General features: G+C 39.2%; 1 protein-coding gene across 8 annotated transcripts in view; it reads left to right on the top strand.

Moving 5' to 3' along the window:
- The first annotated feature begins 609 nt into the window (after positions 1-609).
- The window catches only part of LOC107158475 (E3 ubiquitin-protein ligase RNF185), a 110755-nt gene continuing 96471 nt past the window's right edge, over positions 610-14893 (top strand). For 3 of the 8 annotated variants that reach the window (XR_007345667.1, XM_048798251.1, XM_015504918.2), the window contains exon 1: positions 610-764. The gene's annotated coding sequence lies outside the window, so the exon portion shown is untranslated. Of the gene's footprint in view, positions 765-2696; positions 2767-2828; positions 2854-5669; positions 5796-14893 lie in introns of those variants that run through there. The other 5 variants (XM_048798255.1, XM_048798253.1, XM_048798259.1 and 2 more) reach the window with 5 other exon arrangements.

A 14893-nucleotide genomic window follows, 5' to 3' on the forward strand; every position in this document is an offset into this window, starting at 1 on the left:
GAACTACACCTCCATCCCCAGGGCCATGGACTTGTAAAAGAAAGACCACGGAAGAGATGTCCTTCTCAGGGCATCTTATGAGGAGGCATAAGATCTCTACTTGACCCCTTACTTTGACAATACTTTTGATCACTTTGATTTATTTTTTATGCTAGATACATTCCTGTAACACCATTAGTTTTCTTTTATAATCAATAAGTAATTTGTGGGAGACATTGTATTACGCAAACATCTAATTTATCATTCAATTGTGATTTTCTAATAATGTCTATTAGATGGCATTCTCCTAATGGAAAGGTTTATTTTTTCCCATTTATTCATTTCTGTGTGTCGTAAAAACTTACGGATTACAATTTTATTCAATTAGTTATACTCTATTAATATCACTGTGTATTTTGATCCTAAAATTGCCCTGAATTGACGCTAGTAGCTCTTATTATTATCATGTTTACATTCTGCTGCAACAAGATATCCCAAGCTTATCTGGTACTTCCGGAATCACCTTTTATTCAAGGAGAGACTTCTTGTCCTACCTTGCGTTTTTCCGCGACCTGCCGGCAGGCGGAACCTTAGAGCTCTGGACGTATCTTTTCCGGTTGCAGCCGGAAGTTCCTCTGAGAGGGGAGGCTCTGGGTCAGGTGACGAGAATTCGCGTAGGAGGGGTCGGAGTTCTAGTCTTGTAGACTGATGAGGCAGTGGGACTCTCGTCCGGGACGTACCCGTAGGCTGGGGCGGCCTCTGCGGCGTTAGCTGCGCGGAGGCAGGTACGTGAAGGGCTGGGGAGGAGACAAGGGAGGTGGGGACCGGGAATCCGGTTCGGTATTTTCGGGGCTCACGTACTGAGACACCTGAGCCCAGGGCCTCAGAGACAAACCTGGCCCTGCCCGGAGCCCTCGGTCCCCAGAAGAACAGTCAGGATGGCGTTGTGGTCTTTCGTCCCATGAGTATAGATTAGGGAAATCGAGGCCTTGAGAAAGGAAAGGGCTCCCCAGAGCTCCGTTTCAGGCAAGGGCTTACCCTGATTTCGTTCCTTTCTCCTGGACGGAACCGCCTCTCTCATATGGTGGTGCATTTAACGAGTTTACCTCGAATAGAGAGACCGAGAGGCGCGGAATGTGTTGAACAGATTTATGGTGAGAGTTAAAAGACCTGGGTTCGAGACTTCGCCACCGACCGCAAATTGTGCTTTCCAGGCCAGATCCTTTTTCTGTGCTGAGCCTAGTTTCCTCACTTGTAAAGCGGGGCAGTGCTTCTCAAAATGTTTTTCACACCATCTACTTTGAAATCTCCTGGTTTGCCGGCATTGAAGTGCTGGGCTAAAATCAAACGACTAGTGTGGAATCTGCGTTTAGGACCTAGGAAACCGTGATTTGAGTATTCGCCTTGGAATACTCAAATAATTTTACTTTGAATCTTTCTGATGTTTGAAGCCCAATGATCTTAAGTGCTTTCTGCTATGGATACCAGATATCTTTTCTTCGCTTTGAGGCAGTTTGGGCCAGTTCAGGAACTGAAAAAACTGTAATAGTTAGGCTAGAAAAAAAGAACACTGAAAGGAAAATAACATTTTTAAAACTAAAGGTAAGAAAAAAAAAAGTTATGGAGAAGAGAGCTTCCACTGCATCTTTGGGGTGGAAAGAAGTAGAGCTAGGCTTAATAGGTGGATTCTACAGGAGGACAAGATTTTTGCTTACTAGAAGAACTTAATGGAAAAATCATCAGCGGTGACTAGCGATAGGATGGATTGTTTCCTTGTGGAAGGAGGAATGCAAGTATTAGATGAAGGTCTTTCCCAACTCCAAAGTCTCTGCTTCTAAGTAATTTTACTTTGAATCTTTCTGGTGCTGACTCTGCCCTCGGAGAAAATATGAGATTTCTTTTTCCAACTTTCTTTTCTTGACACCTTCATTCCCCCTAGCCTACATCTAGCACCTGATCTATGAAATATCTTCCTGGTTGTGCACCATCCTTTTCAAGGACTTTGGAATGCCCCAACATCTGATAGAGGTGCTTGAACTGTTTATGAATAACAAAACAGAATGTCATCCATTGGTTAATAGCTTATTTTCTAAGAACAAATTGGAAATGCCTCTGAAGACTTTGTGACCAGAAGAAACCAGTGAACTCTGTATCACAGAATGAAGGGCCTCTTGAATTTGTAGTCCAACCTTCTTTCTGGGACATACATCCCTCTTTAATCCTTTCTTTCTCCAACAGTGTGTATGCAGATGTGAGAGAATTGTTTTTTTAACTCTGTAGGCTAGCTTTCCATACAGCAAATAAAACCCATTCTATGATGGATTAATTTGCCAGTTCATCCTGATTTGTGTGTAATCTACAGATGATGCTTTAGCATGTGTTTAGTTTTCTCATCAAACATCACATTTCCTTATTTTGTGCTTTACCAAACTCCCAAGTAGATCACTTTTACAACACCTGTTAGAATATTTAAGATTATGTTGTCTTATGGAGCAGAAGTTCAAAATTATCACTCAATTCTGCAGACCCCTCTCCTCCAAAAAAAGGTTGGTTTAGCCAAAACTTTATGCCTGTTTTTTTACTTTGTGTTTCTCAAGGGGGAAAAAAAAGTTGTGAAATGCTTACTCAGGTGTTATCAGGGTGCTGGGTAAAATGTTCTTAATTTGTTTTTTTTTGTTTGTTTTTTTTTTTTGAATTTTTTAATATTTATTTTTCAGTTCTCGGCAGACACAACATCTTTCTTTGTATGTGGCGCTGAGGATCGAACCCGGGCCGCACGCATGCCAGGCGAGTGCGCTACTGCTTGAGCCGCATCCCCAGCCCCTGTTCTTAATTTGTTGGGGTTTTTAAAACTTATCAATACAGGAGTTCCAGGTATTAATGAAATACGTGAATCAGTGCTTTAATAAGGCCACTGGTCTGAAGAGATGCCTCTGAAAAAAAGGGTTTGATGGTAAAAATAAGTTTGGGAAAAGCTGCATACTATTCTTAGAACTTCTCAGTGTATAGTACCACATTAAAGGTATTGAGAAGTCTGCGATAAAGGAATGGGCTATATAAGCTCCAACAGGGTAATGCACACCTATAATCCCCAGCTACTTGGGAGGCTGAAGCAGGAGAATCTCAAAGTTTGAGGCCAATCTCATAACTTAGTGAGACCTTGTCTCCAAAAATAAATACATAAATAAATAAATAAATAAGAAGGGCTAGGGGTGTAGCTCAATGGTAAACCACCCCTGGGTTCAATCCCCAGTATCACAAAAAAGGGTGCTTTATAAACTAGGCTAATAACTTGTTTTACTTGTTTAATTTAGTGTTGCCAAGTATATTTGATATGAATTTTTTTTTTTTACACTAAGATTTAGGTGATTTATTAAGTTTGTTAAGAACTCTGATACAAAGCACAGTAAAAGGCCACAGACCAGTAAATAAAGAATGTGGCTTTTGGCTACTTTACAACCACTGCTACAGCCTATCAACATAACACACTTTTCATCACTTTGAACGAAGGTGTCCAAATGGCCAGTAAAAGTTTCACTCACTTCTCTGATTAAAAACTTTAATAAAGCATTAAATATTTGCTGGTTTAAATATTATCAATCTAAAAAATATTTTTTAAAAACTTCAGTTAACACAAGATTTACAGAGAAAGTCACTAGGTTTTGAAGGCAAGGCAGTAGGCTAAATTTTTTTTTTTAATTGAAGCACAAATTGGCAAAAATCTAGCTCTACCACTTCTTTTTGCCTGCCCTGTGAGCTAAGAATGGCTCTTACATTTTTAAATGGGGAATAAATCAAAAAGCAATAATATTTCATGATAGGAAAATCAAATTTCAGGGGCTAGGGTTGTGGCTCAGTGATAGATTGTTTATCTAGCACGTGTGAGGCACTGGGTTCTATCCTCAGCACCACATAAAAAGTAAATAAATAAATGTCCAAGTACAACTAAAAAGACAAATTTCAGTGTTCATTTTCAGCCACACTCATTTATTTGCATATTGTGTTTGGCTGCTTTAATTCTGTAACTGTGCAGTAGTTAACACAATGACTGTAAGGTCCACAAAGTCTAAAGTATTTACTATATGGCCCTTTACATTAAAAAAAAAAAAAAAAAATCTGCCAGCTTTTGACCTGTATCTTGTACATTTTTTAAAATTTTTTATTTTAAAATGATTTAGACTGCAAAAATAATTCACAGACTTACTGCGTACCCTCCATCTCACTTCTCCTAATATTAACACTTTACATAAGTATATTAAAATTATCTAAGCAAAAAACTTAATATTGATTAAAACCTACTAACTATAGACTTTTTCGGGGGGTGGTGGTACCTGGTATTAAACGCGGGTGCATTACCACTGTTACTGCTGAGCTATTTATTTTTATTATTTATTTATTTTTGGTATGAGGGATTGAATCCAGGGGCACTGAGCCACATCTCCAGCCCTTTTTAAGTATTTTATTTAGAGACAGGGTCTCACTGAGTTGCTTAGGGCCTCCCAAGTTGCTTAGGCTGGCTTTGAACTCACAATCCTCCTGCCCCAGCCTCCTGAGTCACTTGGATTACAGGTGGGCACCACCATGGCTTTATTTTTTATTTTCAGATAAGTTCTCACTAAATTTGCCTCAATCTTGAAATCCTCTGCCTCAGTCTCCCAAGTTGCAGGTGCCTGGCTCTAATCTATACATTTTATTAAAATTTTGTCATTTGTCCAATTCTTTTTCTGTCCCAGGATCCAATCTGAGCTCTTGGATAACATTGAGTTATCAAGTCTCCAGTCTGGGGCAATTCCTCAGTCTGTCCTTCAAGACTGTAAATTTTTAAATAAGACTGGTCTAATATTTTGTAGAATGTCTTTCAAACTTTTTTTTATATGTAATGCACATACCAGAAAATTCACCACTTTAAAGTGTGTAATTTAGTGGTTTTTAGTATATTCACAAAGTTGTACAGTCATCACCGCTATATGTAAGCAGACACTCTATTCCTCCCCTCTTCCCATCTCCTGGCAACCACTAATCTCCTTTTTGTCTCTGAATTGCCTATTCTGAACATTTAATAGAACTAGAATCATACAGTATGTGGCCTTTTGTGTCTGGCATTCTCATAAGCATATTTTCAAGGTTCATCAATGTGATAGCATGTAATAGTATATCATTCCTTTTTATTACTCAGTAATATTCCACTAGGGGTATAACACAATTTGTTTATCCATAAGTTTGTTCATTAGTTTATTGACACAGATTTTTCTATCTTTTGGTAATTATGAATAATGCTGCTATGAACATTTGTGTGCAGGTTTTTGTTTGAACGTATTTTCAGTTCTCTTAGATAAATACCTAGAAGTGAAAATTGATGGGTCATATGGCAATAACACTGTGTTTGACTTTTTGAGAAACTGCCAAGCTATTTTTTATAGTGGATGTCCTGTTTTATGTTCCTACTAATAATATATGAGAATTCCAATTTCTCTACATCCTCAACACTTGTTATTGCCCATTAAAAAAAATATATCCATCCTAGTGGGTATGAAGTGTTTTAATTTACATTTCCCTAATGACTGATGATGTTAAATATTTTCATGTGTTTATTGGCATCTGTATATTTTATTTGAAGAAGTCTATTTAAATCCTTTGCCCATTTCTTAATTGGATTATTTGTCATTATATACAATTTGTATTATAAATAGAGTTTGCAAATCCCTTGAAGCCGCTTGAAGTAACTAACTCAGAGTGAGCTGAATGGCAGAATCTGATGCAATACTAGTAGCTCCCTGAGCTGAATGTGGTTGGATTTGGACATGCTGAAGTACAGAGTAAGTTGTCTGTCTGAGACTGCTGATCATGTGGAGCTTTGCACAACCCCAACCACTGCTGATCATGCAGAGTTGGGTGACTGTAGTCAAATGAAAGGGATACTACTTGTGTCCAGAAACTACAGCATCATCCAGGATGTAATAAAACCACTTGGGGATCCTTCCATTTGGGAGCTACTCTGGTGTTTGCCTCATTATCAGTAGGGAGTAGAGGAGTCTGGTGGTTTGTCATGGACAGCTGCTCATAAATACAAAAGTTTTAGTGCAACTGGGCTTCTCTTGACCCCACAGTATTTGGCTATAATCAGATCATCCTGGAGATGTACTTTAAAAGAGACACTTCAGTAATTTAAATTGTGAAAATAATATATTCTTATTTTAGATATTTTGGAAAATACTAAAAACCTCCCTTTCCCCACCTCAAACATCCCTTATTCTATTCATTGTACATAGTAATTTTTTTTTCCCCAAAGAATGGAGTCTTACTGTGTTGCCCATGTTGGTCTCAAACTGCTGGGTTTCAAGTGATCCTCCTGCCGTGTTCTCCAGAGTAACTGGCCTAGAGGTATTCACTGTTAACTATCCCCCCCACACCAGTACTGAGGAGCTTTACTGCTGAGCTACATCTCCAGTTCTTTTATCATTTTAAGATGGCTATAGTGGCCCATGCCTGTCATCCCAGCAACTCGGAGGCTGAGGCAGGAGGATCACAAGTTCAAGTCCAGCCTCAGCAATTTAGCAAGACCGTGTCTCAAAACAAAAAAGAAAAAGGCCTGGGAATGTAGCTCAATAGTAAAGAAAGTGTCCCTGTGTTCAAATTCTAGCACCAAAAGAAGAAAAAAATTACCATCTTAATGATTTTTTCAGGTTAGTGGTTTTGAGTACTTTCATATTGTTATGGAAACATTACCATTATGTGTCTCCAGACTTTTCATTTTGCCAACCCAAAACTCACTACCCACTAAACAATAACTCTCTTTTCCCTCCTCCCCTTGCCTATTGGCAACCATATTAAGGCCTTGCTAAATTGCTGAGACTGGCTTTGAACTTGTAATCTGATCCTCCTACCTCAGCCTCCCGAGACACTAGGATTACAGGCTTGTGCCACTGCGCCTGAATGTGTCTGATTCTGACAACCCTCAAATACCTCCTATAAGTGGAATTATGTAGTATTTGTCTATTGTGATTGACTTGTTTCATTCAACATACTGTCCTCAATCAAGATTCATCCATATTGTAGTATATGTCAGAATTTTCTTCCTTTTAAAGGCTGGTTGTGTTCCATTATATGTACATACCACATTTTGGTTATTTATTTATCTGGTAATGTTTCCATGTTGTAGCTATTGTGAATATTGCTGCTATAAACAAATAGATATTTGAGACCCTGTTTTCAGTTCTTTTTTCAGATACATACCCAGAAATGGAATTATCATATGGTAATTTTTTTTTTTATTTTTAATTTTTGGTAATACTGGAGATTGAACCCAGGGGCATTTTACCATTGAACTACATCACCAGTTCTTTATTTTTTATTTTGAGACAGGATCTCACTTATTTGCCAAGGCAGGGCTTGAAGTTATGATCCTCCGGCCTCAGCCTCACAAATAGCTGGGATTAAAGTCATTCATCACCATGCCTGTCCTGTTTTTAATTTTTTGAGGAATTTCCATATTATTTTCTGCAGCAGGTGCACCATCTTACATTCCCACCAGCAGCCAGTGTGTAAGTGTTCTCTTTCTCCACATTCTTGCCAATACTTGCTTTCTTTTGTTTATTTTATAGTAGCTATCCTAATGTGATAAGGTGGTGTCTTGTAGTTTTGATTTTCATTTCCCTAATGATTCATGATAATGAGTACTTGTTCATGTGCTTATTGGCTGTTTATATATCTTCTTTGGAAAAATGTCTATTCATATCCTTTGTCCATTTTTTAATTGGATTGTTTTTGTTGTTGAGTTTTAGGATTTAGTTCTGGAAGTTAGTATGTTCTGGAAGTTAGTCCTTTATCAGATATATGATCCACAAATTTTTCTCCCATTTTGTGTGTTGCCATTTTACTCTGTCTTGGTGCATAGAATTTTTAAGTTTTCATAAAAACCAATTTGTTTGTTTTTTCTTTTGTTAGATTTACCTTTGGTGTCATATGGATGAAATCATTGCTAGAAATGTGGATTATAAATTAGGACCAAGTGGATTCTCAGTGGTGACCTTAATTGTTGTCCAGTTATTATAACCCCACGTCTTTATTTTTCAACTTTACAGAAGTGGGTCTGTCTCTTCATTTCATAGGTCAATGGGAACACAGTATTTGAGTGGTCCCCCATGTGGCCTAAGGACACAGAGAGATCTGAAGCAGCACTTCTAGTTATTGACCAAATCTCTGTGTCCTGTGGAAATGGCCGTAATGACTAGTTGGCCATTCTACTCTGGGCCTAGTCATCAGGTTAATTCCCATGGTAGTCTCTTTGTTTTTTTTTTGAGAGAATTTTTTTTTTAACATTCATTTTTTAGTTTTTGGTGGACACAACATCTTTTGTTTTTGTATGTGGTGCTGAGGATCGAACCTGGGCCGCATGCATGCCAGGCGAGCACGCTACCGCTTGAGCCACATCCCCAGCCCCCATGGTAGTCTCTAACTTCCAACAGTTCAGTATCTATTATCATAGGTACTTTTCAGAAATACCTTGTGATGTAAGCAATAGTGGTGTTTTTAAAGATGGACTTTTCTGGATATGAGATTGGATCCTGGCCAAAGCCCAGAAACGTTTCTTTTCGTAGCACTATCATCTTTGCCAAGGCACATTACAGAATAAGAAGCTTTTTACAATTAAATTCTGACTTGACTCTAGACTCCTTGAAGTCAAGAAGCAGAACCTTGTCTGCTTTGTTTTTATCATTGATCCTAGTAGCTGGCATTCTCTAAATGTTTGTCAAACTGCACTGGCAATAAACACAGTTAATGGCAGTGGCCATTAATGGAAGACAGCCTGATTTGTGAAAGTTGATATTATAGATTATTCAGAGTAGTGTCATTTTGTTTGTATTATTTTTAACCACAGTCAGTCCTCTTTAGGACCTCGTGTTGAAAAGAAAAGTGAAATCATTGTTTTGTCAATATTTACTGGGTGTTATTAAACTCTCAGAAAGTTTTTTCCCTAATTAGTTAAACCTTATTAGCTTAATTTTTTTTTTTAATATTCGGCCTTCAGAGTATTTTAGAGGTTATTAGCTCAATCTTGGTTAAAATTTGAATTAATGAGGGCTAGAGTTATAGTTCAGTGGTAGAGCACTTGTCTTGCATGTGTGAGGTTTGATCCTCAGCACCAAATAAAAATAAATAAATTAAATAAAGGTATTATGTCCATCTACAACTAAAAAAATTGAATTAATGATATTTTATAAATATTTGTGAGATTTTATAAAATGAATGAGGTTTCAATGACTTAATGAAAACAAAACAAAACTCTTATTCATAAACTTTTCTTTTTTAAAAAAATATTTATTTTTTAGTTTTAGGTGGACACAATATCTTTATTTCACTTCCATGTGGTACTGAGAATCGAACCCAGTGCCTCACGCATGCTAGGTGAGCACGCTACCACTTGAGCCACATCCCCATCCCCATAAACTTTTCTTATAACAAAAGAAAGGCAGGCCAGGCATGGTGGCTCATGCCTGTAATCCCAGCAGTTTGGGAGGCAATTTAGCAAGGCCCTAAGCAAATTAGCAAAACCCTGTCTCAAACTAAAAAAATCTAAAAATGGCCTGAGGAAATCAAAACTACTCTAAGATTTCATCTCACTCTAGTTAGAATGACAGTTATCAAGAATACAAGCAACAGGGCTGGGGATGTGGCTCAAGCGGTAATGCGCTCGCCTAGCATGCGCGGGGCGTTGGGTTCGATCCTCAGCACCACATAAAAATAAAATAAAGATGTTGTGTCCGCCAAAAACTGAAAAATAAATATTAAAAAATTCTCTCTCTCTTTCTCTCTTCTCTCTCTCTTTAAAAAAAAAAAAGAATACAAGCAACAATAAGTGTTGATGAGGATGTGGGGGAAAAGGCACACTCACACATTGGTGGTGGGACTGCAAATTGGTGCAACCAATCTGGAAAGTAATATGGAGATTCCTTAAATAACTTGGGATGGAACCACCATTTGACTCAGCTATCCCACTCCTCAGTTTATACCCAAAGGACTTAAAAATAGCATAATATAATGATGCAGCCACATCAATGTTTATAGCAGCACAATTCACAATTGCTAAACTGTGTAACCAACCTAGATGCTCTTCTATAGATGAATGGATAAAGAAACTGATATATATTCACAATGGAATATTACTCAGCATTAAAAGAGAATAAAATTTTCTGGTAAGTGGATGGAGTTGGAGAATATCATGCTAAGCAAAGTAAGCCAATCCCCCCAAAAAACGAAGTCCAAATGTTTTCTCTGATAAGTGGTTGCTAATCCATGATGGAGGGGGCAAGGGATGGGTAGAGGAACTTTGGATTGGGCAAAGGTGAGGGAGGAATGGGGAGGGGCAAGGGGGCTAGGAAAGGGTACCAAAAAGGGGAAAAAAAGAAGGGCAGGCACAGTTACCACTATTGGCACATGAAGGACACTGGCTTGGCAAATGGCAAAACTGGGTCTCAGGCCAAGTCTTCTACCTCCATATTGCTCCTTTCACTGTATTTACTAAAATCCAGTTCTCAATTGGGATCTGTCTTTTCTTAGTACAGTATTTCTCCCAGGTATATTGTTTTGAGTTGAAATTGGCAAATTTCTACCATTCATTCACATACATTTTACCAAATGGCTCCTCCCAGGGGTACTGTGCTGTTGGCCCTAGGACTTGCTTTCTAGAGTGTACAATAAACAGTTAACTGCATAATTAATCCTCTGTGTAAGTAGTGTTATCCTTTAATATACAGTGGGTCCTAATTTTGGAATAATACCTGAACTGTTTTCTCACTGCAAATTTCTGACTCCCCCCGCCCCATTTGTTTATGAGTTTGGACTAATACTTAAAAAAAAGGAAAAGAAAAGAAAAAGTATTGATGTAGTTACATGTACATTTCTAGTCTGGGGGAAAGAAAACCCCACTGAAGAATGTTTTTCTTGTAGAATACTGATTTTCCATAACTTTGGTTGGCTAGATTGATTTGTATTGAGTTGTACATTCCTAAGTGTTCTTTCTTAGGTGTTAGATCTGATAGTACAGTATACATTGATGAGGTGCTCCTGAACTGCCTGACCCTGTGCTGACTAAAGCACTTGGAAGCTGGGACAAGGCATGAGGAAACACAATAACAGATCCCTAAGGTCCCATCTATCAAGCACATTGGCTTGGGGTTGGGAAGCTTTGTCTGTGACTGGCTCCGTTGTCATTGGGCAAGTGACCTAACTAGTCTGAGCCTTAATTTAACATACAGGGGATGCCAACAATGTTACAGTAATGTTTGCCTCAAGGCAGGCTGTAAAGATGAAATGACATAATTCACTAAAGAGCCTAGCTGAGTAGGTTAGCTGATGTTATTGGTAATGACAAGAAATATAACAAGTGCCCCTGATTTTAACATTTTAGTGGAAAGTCTGGCTTCTCTGGATCAAACTAATTATGTCCTATTCTAGATTTCCTCTCAGCACAAATTTATACAGTTCTGATATCTCACCTAATCTGCCTTCAAGGAATAATGCTCATTCAGAAAGGGAAGTTGTAACTCATTCATTCAGCAAAATAACCAAGTCCCAGCTGATTGCTTAGGTCTGTGGGGGAATATAAAGAAGCAGTATTGTTCACTGAACTGAGAGAGGGAGATCTCGTTAGGGAGGGGGATTAACATTTTTTAAGCACTTCACTGCATGTCTGGAAATTGGCCTCTTGTTTTGTCTTTAATTTGCACAACTGTCTTGTGAGGAAGGTAATGGCCCTATTTTCACAAATAAATGAGACCAAAGGCTCAGAGAGAAAATAAATTGTCTGAAGTCAGAATATGTGGAAGATCTGAGGTTTGAACTCCAAGCCATCTGAATCCTCTGTGCCATGCTAGTTTTTAATAAAGATAAGTCCATTAAAGTCAAGGAGCATTTAAGACATTGGAATGACAAAAGGCAGCCTCTTGGATGACCCTTAAAAGTTTGTGTCAGTAGTGGTCATAATCCTATTTTAGCTTTTTACAGGGTTCCAGAGAATAGGACCAGTGCATCTCCAAGGAAAGAAGCCAATTCTTCTGGACCTGAAAGGCCATTCATGTCCTTGGTCCTGTACTTGAAGGCCAAGTCATAGAGGGCTAGCTTAGTGGTCTAAACGCCATTTAGATTCTCAAATTTTAGAGCTGTTTTCTGTGTGTTCTAAGTTCCAATTACTCAATTCTTCACTCTAACCTTCTGTGAGTATGATGTAGACATTCTTGGAATGCACATCTCATCTCTACATATGGTCTAACAGCAACCTAATAAGCAGCACAGACAGGTTCAGGATTCCTGGCAAAAAGCTTCCCTATGAAGAAGCATATACTTACAGGAATGAAACCTGCCAGAGTCATGCCAACTATTTATCACCCAAATTTGTAATCTTCATAACTAAGAATAGCATTTCTAGGTGCCTCTGTACACCTTGGTCTAGGAATTCTTAAGAGTTAAAAGAGGGCAGAAAAGGCAGAGAATGAATTCTTACAGTTCTCTACCAGAAAATTGAACACAAGAATGTTACAAAGAGATTTCCTCATGAGGTCAAGTTCCTTGGTTCCTGCAGGGATGTTCAACTCTTGCATTCTCTCACTTGTTCAGTTCCCGTGAGGTAGACCAGGGCAAGTGGACCAAAGGCCAGCTCTGGAAAGGTAATAGGAGTGAAGATGCTGGGTCAGTCAAATACAGGCTCTGCACTCCTAAGGGATCATTAAGTATTGTAAATCGGCTTTCAGTCCAACACCACATTTACCTCTCAGGATGTCTCAAATTGAGGAATGTTTTACAAAACTAAGTGTGATCTTGTTTCTTAAACGAACAGCTGTGTCCTGGATGGATCAAATGCTGACTGGTCTGAAATCTTAGTAGACTTGTCCTCCACCCCAAGTTTTCCTGACCTTTCTGCAGTCCCTGTGGATTGTAGCAGGTGTTGTATATTCTGAAGGTTGGGACCTGAGGTTATTGTCCCTTTCAAACATTGTGCTGTGCTGGTATGCTCTGCTTTTGGTAGAGTCCATTTCTTCTAGAGCTGGATTTCCGAAAACTGTTCTTCAGAGAATTATCTAGGGTGGAGGGAGGGATACATTTAAAAAGTAATAGATTCTTAGGCTTGATCCATATCCTATTTAAATCACTGAGAGTCTGGGAGCCAGATTCCCTATGGAGGGAGGGGCCTCTTTAGGAAAAATGGTGGTGGGGAAAGGAAGGTGAGTTTAATGGAGCCCCTTGTTAGAATTCTTATATCTTCTTCTTCTTCTTCTTTATATTGGGATTCGAACCAGGGGCGCTTTACAACTGAACTACATCCCCAGCCCTTTTTATTTTGAGATAGGCTTCCGCTTAAGTTGCTTAGAGCCTGGCTGAATTGCTGAGACTGGCTTGAACTTGTGATCCTCCTGCCTCAGCCTCCTGAGCCACTGGGATTACAGGTTTGAGTCACTGTACTTGGCTCCATATGTCTTTTCTAGCTCCAATGCCAGACTCAACTTGTTCTTGCGCTTCTTTGTGACTCCTTCACAGTTGGTAGCATCAGACCTGAAATAATGTTGTCAGTAGAGAACTGTTGATTGCATAAATGAATGAGTGATGAATTTGCTCTCTATTTCAAAGCACAGAATTTACAGCATTGTAAAATGAATTTGAGGGAAAACAAAGACTGGGTATTTAGCTTTGTAAAGCTGCATGCTATTTGAATAATATGAGTAAAAAGAGTGCTCATGTTGTGTTAGGAAGTCTGAATTTGGCACTGTATGGTGACCCACCCTTAGGCAAGTCTTCCAGCCGCCCTGGCCTGATGTCCTTATCTATAAAATGGGATGAGGATCAGAAGTAATGATAGATGTTAATATGATTTAAAAAAACTAATAAGTACAGCCAGGTGTAGGGGCACATGCCTGTAATCCCAGCAACTCAGGGGGCTGAGGCAAGAGGATTGCAAATTCAAGACTAGCTTCAGCAACTTAGCAAGGCCCAAAGGACTTAGCAAGACTAACTCAAAATAAAATATAACCACATAGCTCAGTGGTTAAGTGACCCTGGATTCAATTCCCAGTACCAAAACAAAAATCTAGAAAGTGGTTCAAATCTAGAGTGAAGAAGGGCCAGGTATGATGGCACATGCCTGTAGTCTCAGATCCTTGGAAAACTGAGGCAGGAAGATCACTTGAGAAACCATCCTCAGACCATCCTGAGAAACAGAATCCTGTTTCCCACCCCTCCAAAAAAAGTACAGGAACACAAAAATAGTTACAATAAAGTTGTGATGTGGTCAGGTCAAAGTCTATAGGCCCTATAGGGCCAGGAGAGTTTTAGCAAGAGGGAATCTTAGGTATGCTCAGGATCTATTTCCTTTTTATTCTGTCTCGTTCCTAAGCCAACCAGGGTCCTCTATTCTCTGGACCATTTTCCTAGTTCTGCAGGGCCCATGAGGCTGTGGCCACATTCTTTTGTTCTGTAGATGCTCATTAGATAGTCACCAGGGGAAGCTACTTATCTCTGCTTTGACACATTGGTATGGGGTTGCTGTGGATAAAGTTAGGGAGGAGGTAAAGAGAGGAGGCTCCTAGGATGGGTGTGTACCTCTGGAGCTCAGGATATATTGCAAAGAGGGTTGTGAGCAGCTCACCTGGCAGTTGACCAAAGCCAATCATGCATGCCTGTACCCACTCACTAAATATTTCAGTGCCTGCTAGGATGAAGCTCTAGGTCCTAGGGAAAGGAACAATGGTATCAGTCTACTAAGAATTAGAATGAGAGTGATGTGATCTGTCTGGAGTTGGGACATACAAGCCTATTCCAATACCTGGCCTGCTGCAAAGCTGCCACACCCTGCAAACTCTGAGCTTACCAGTGAGTGTCTCCTGATCGGTCCCACCCCAACACCTATTTTGACCCAGGATTTTCC

This window comes from Marmota marmota, unplaced genomic scaffold, assembly GCF_001458135.2.
Source record: "Marmota marmota marmota unplaced genomic scaffold, marMar, whole genome shotgun sequence".
In the NCBI taxonomy this organism is placed as follows: domain Eukaryota; kingdom Metazoa; phylum Chordata; class Mammalia; order Rodentia; family Sciuridae; genus Marmota; species Marmota marmota.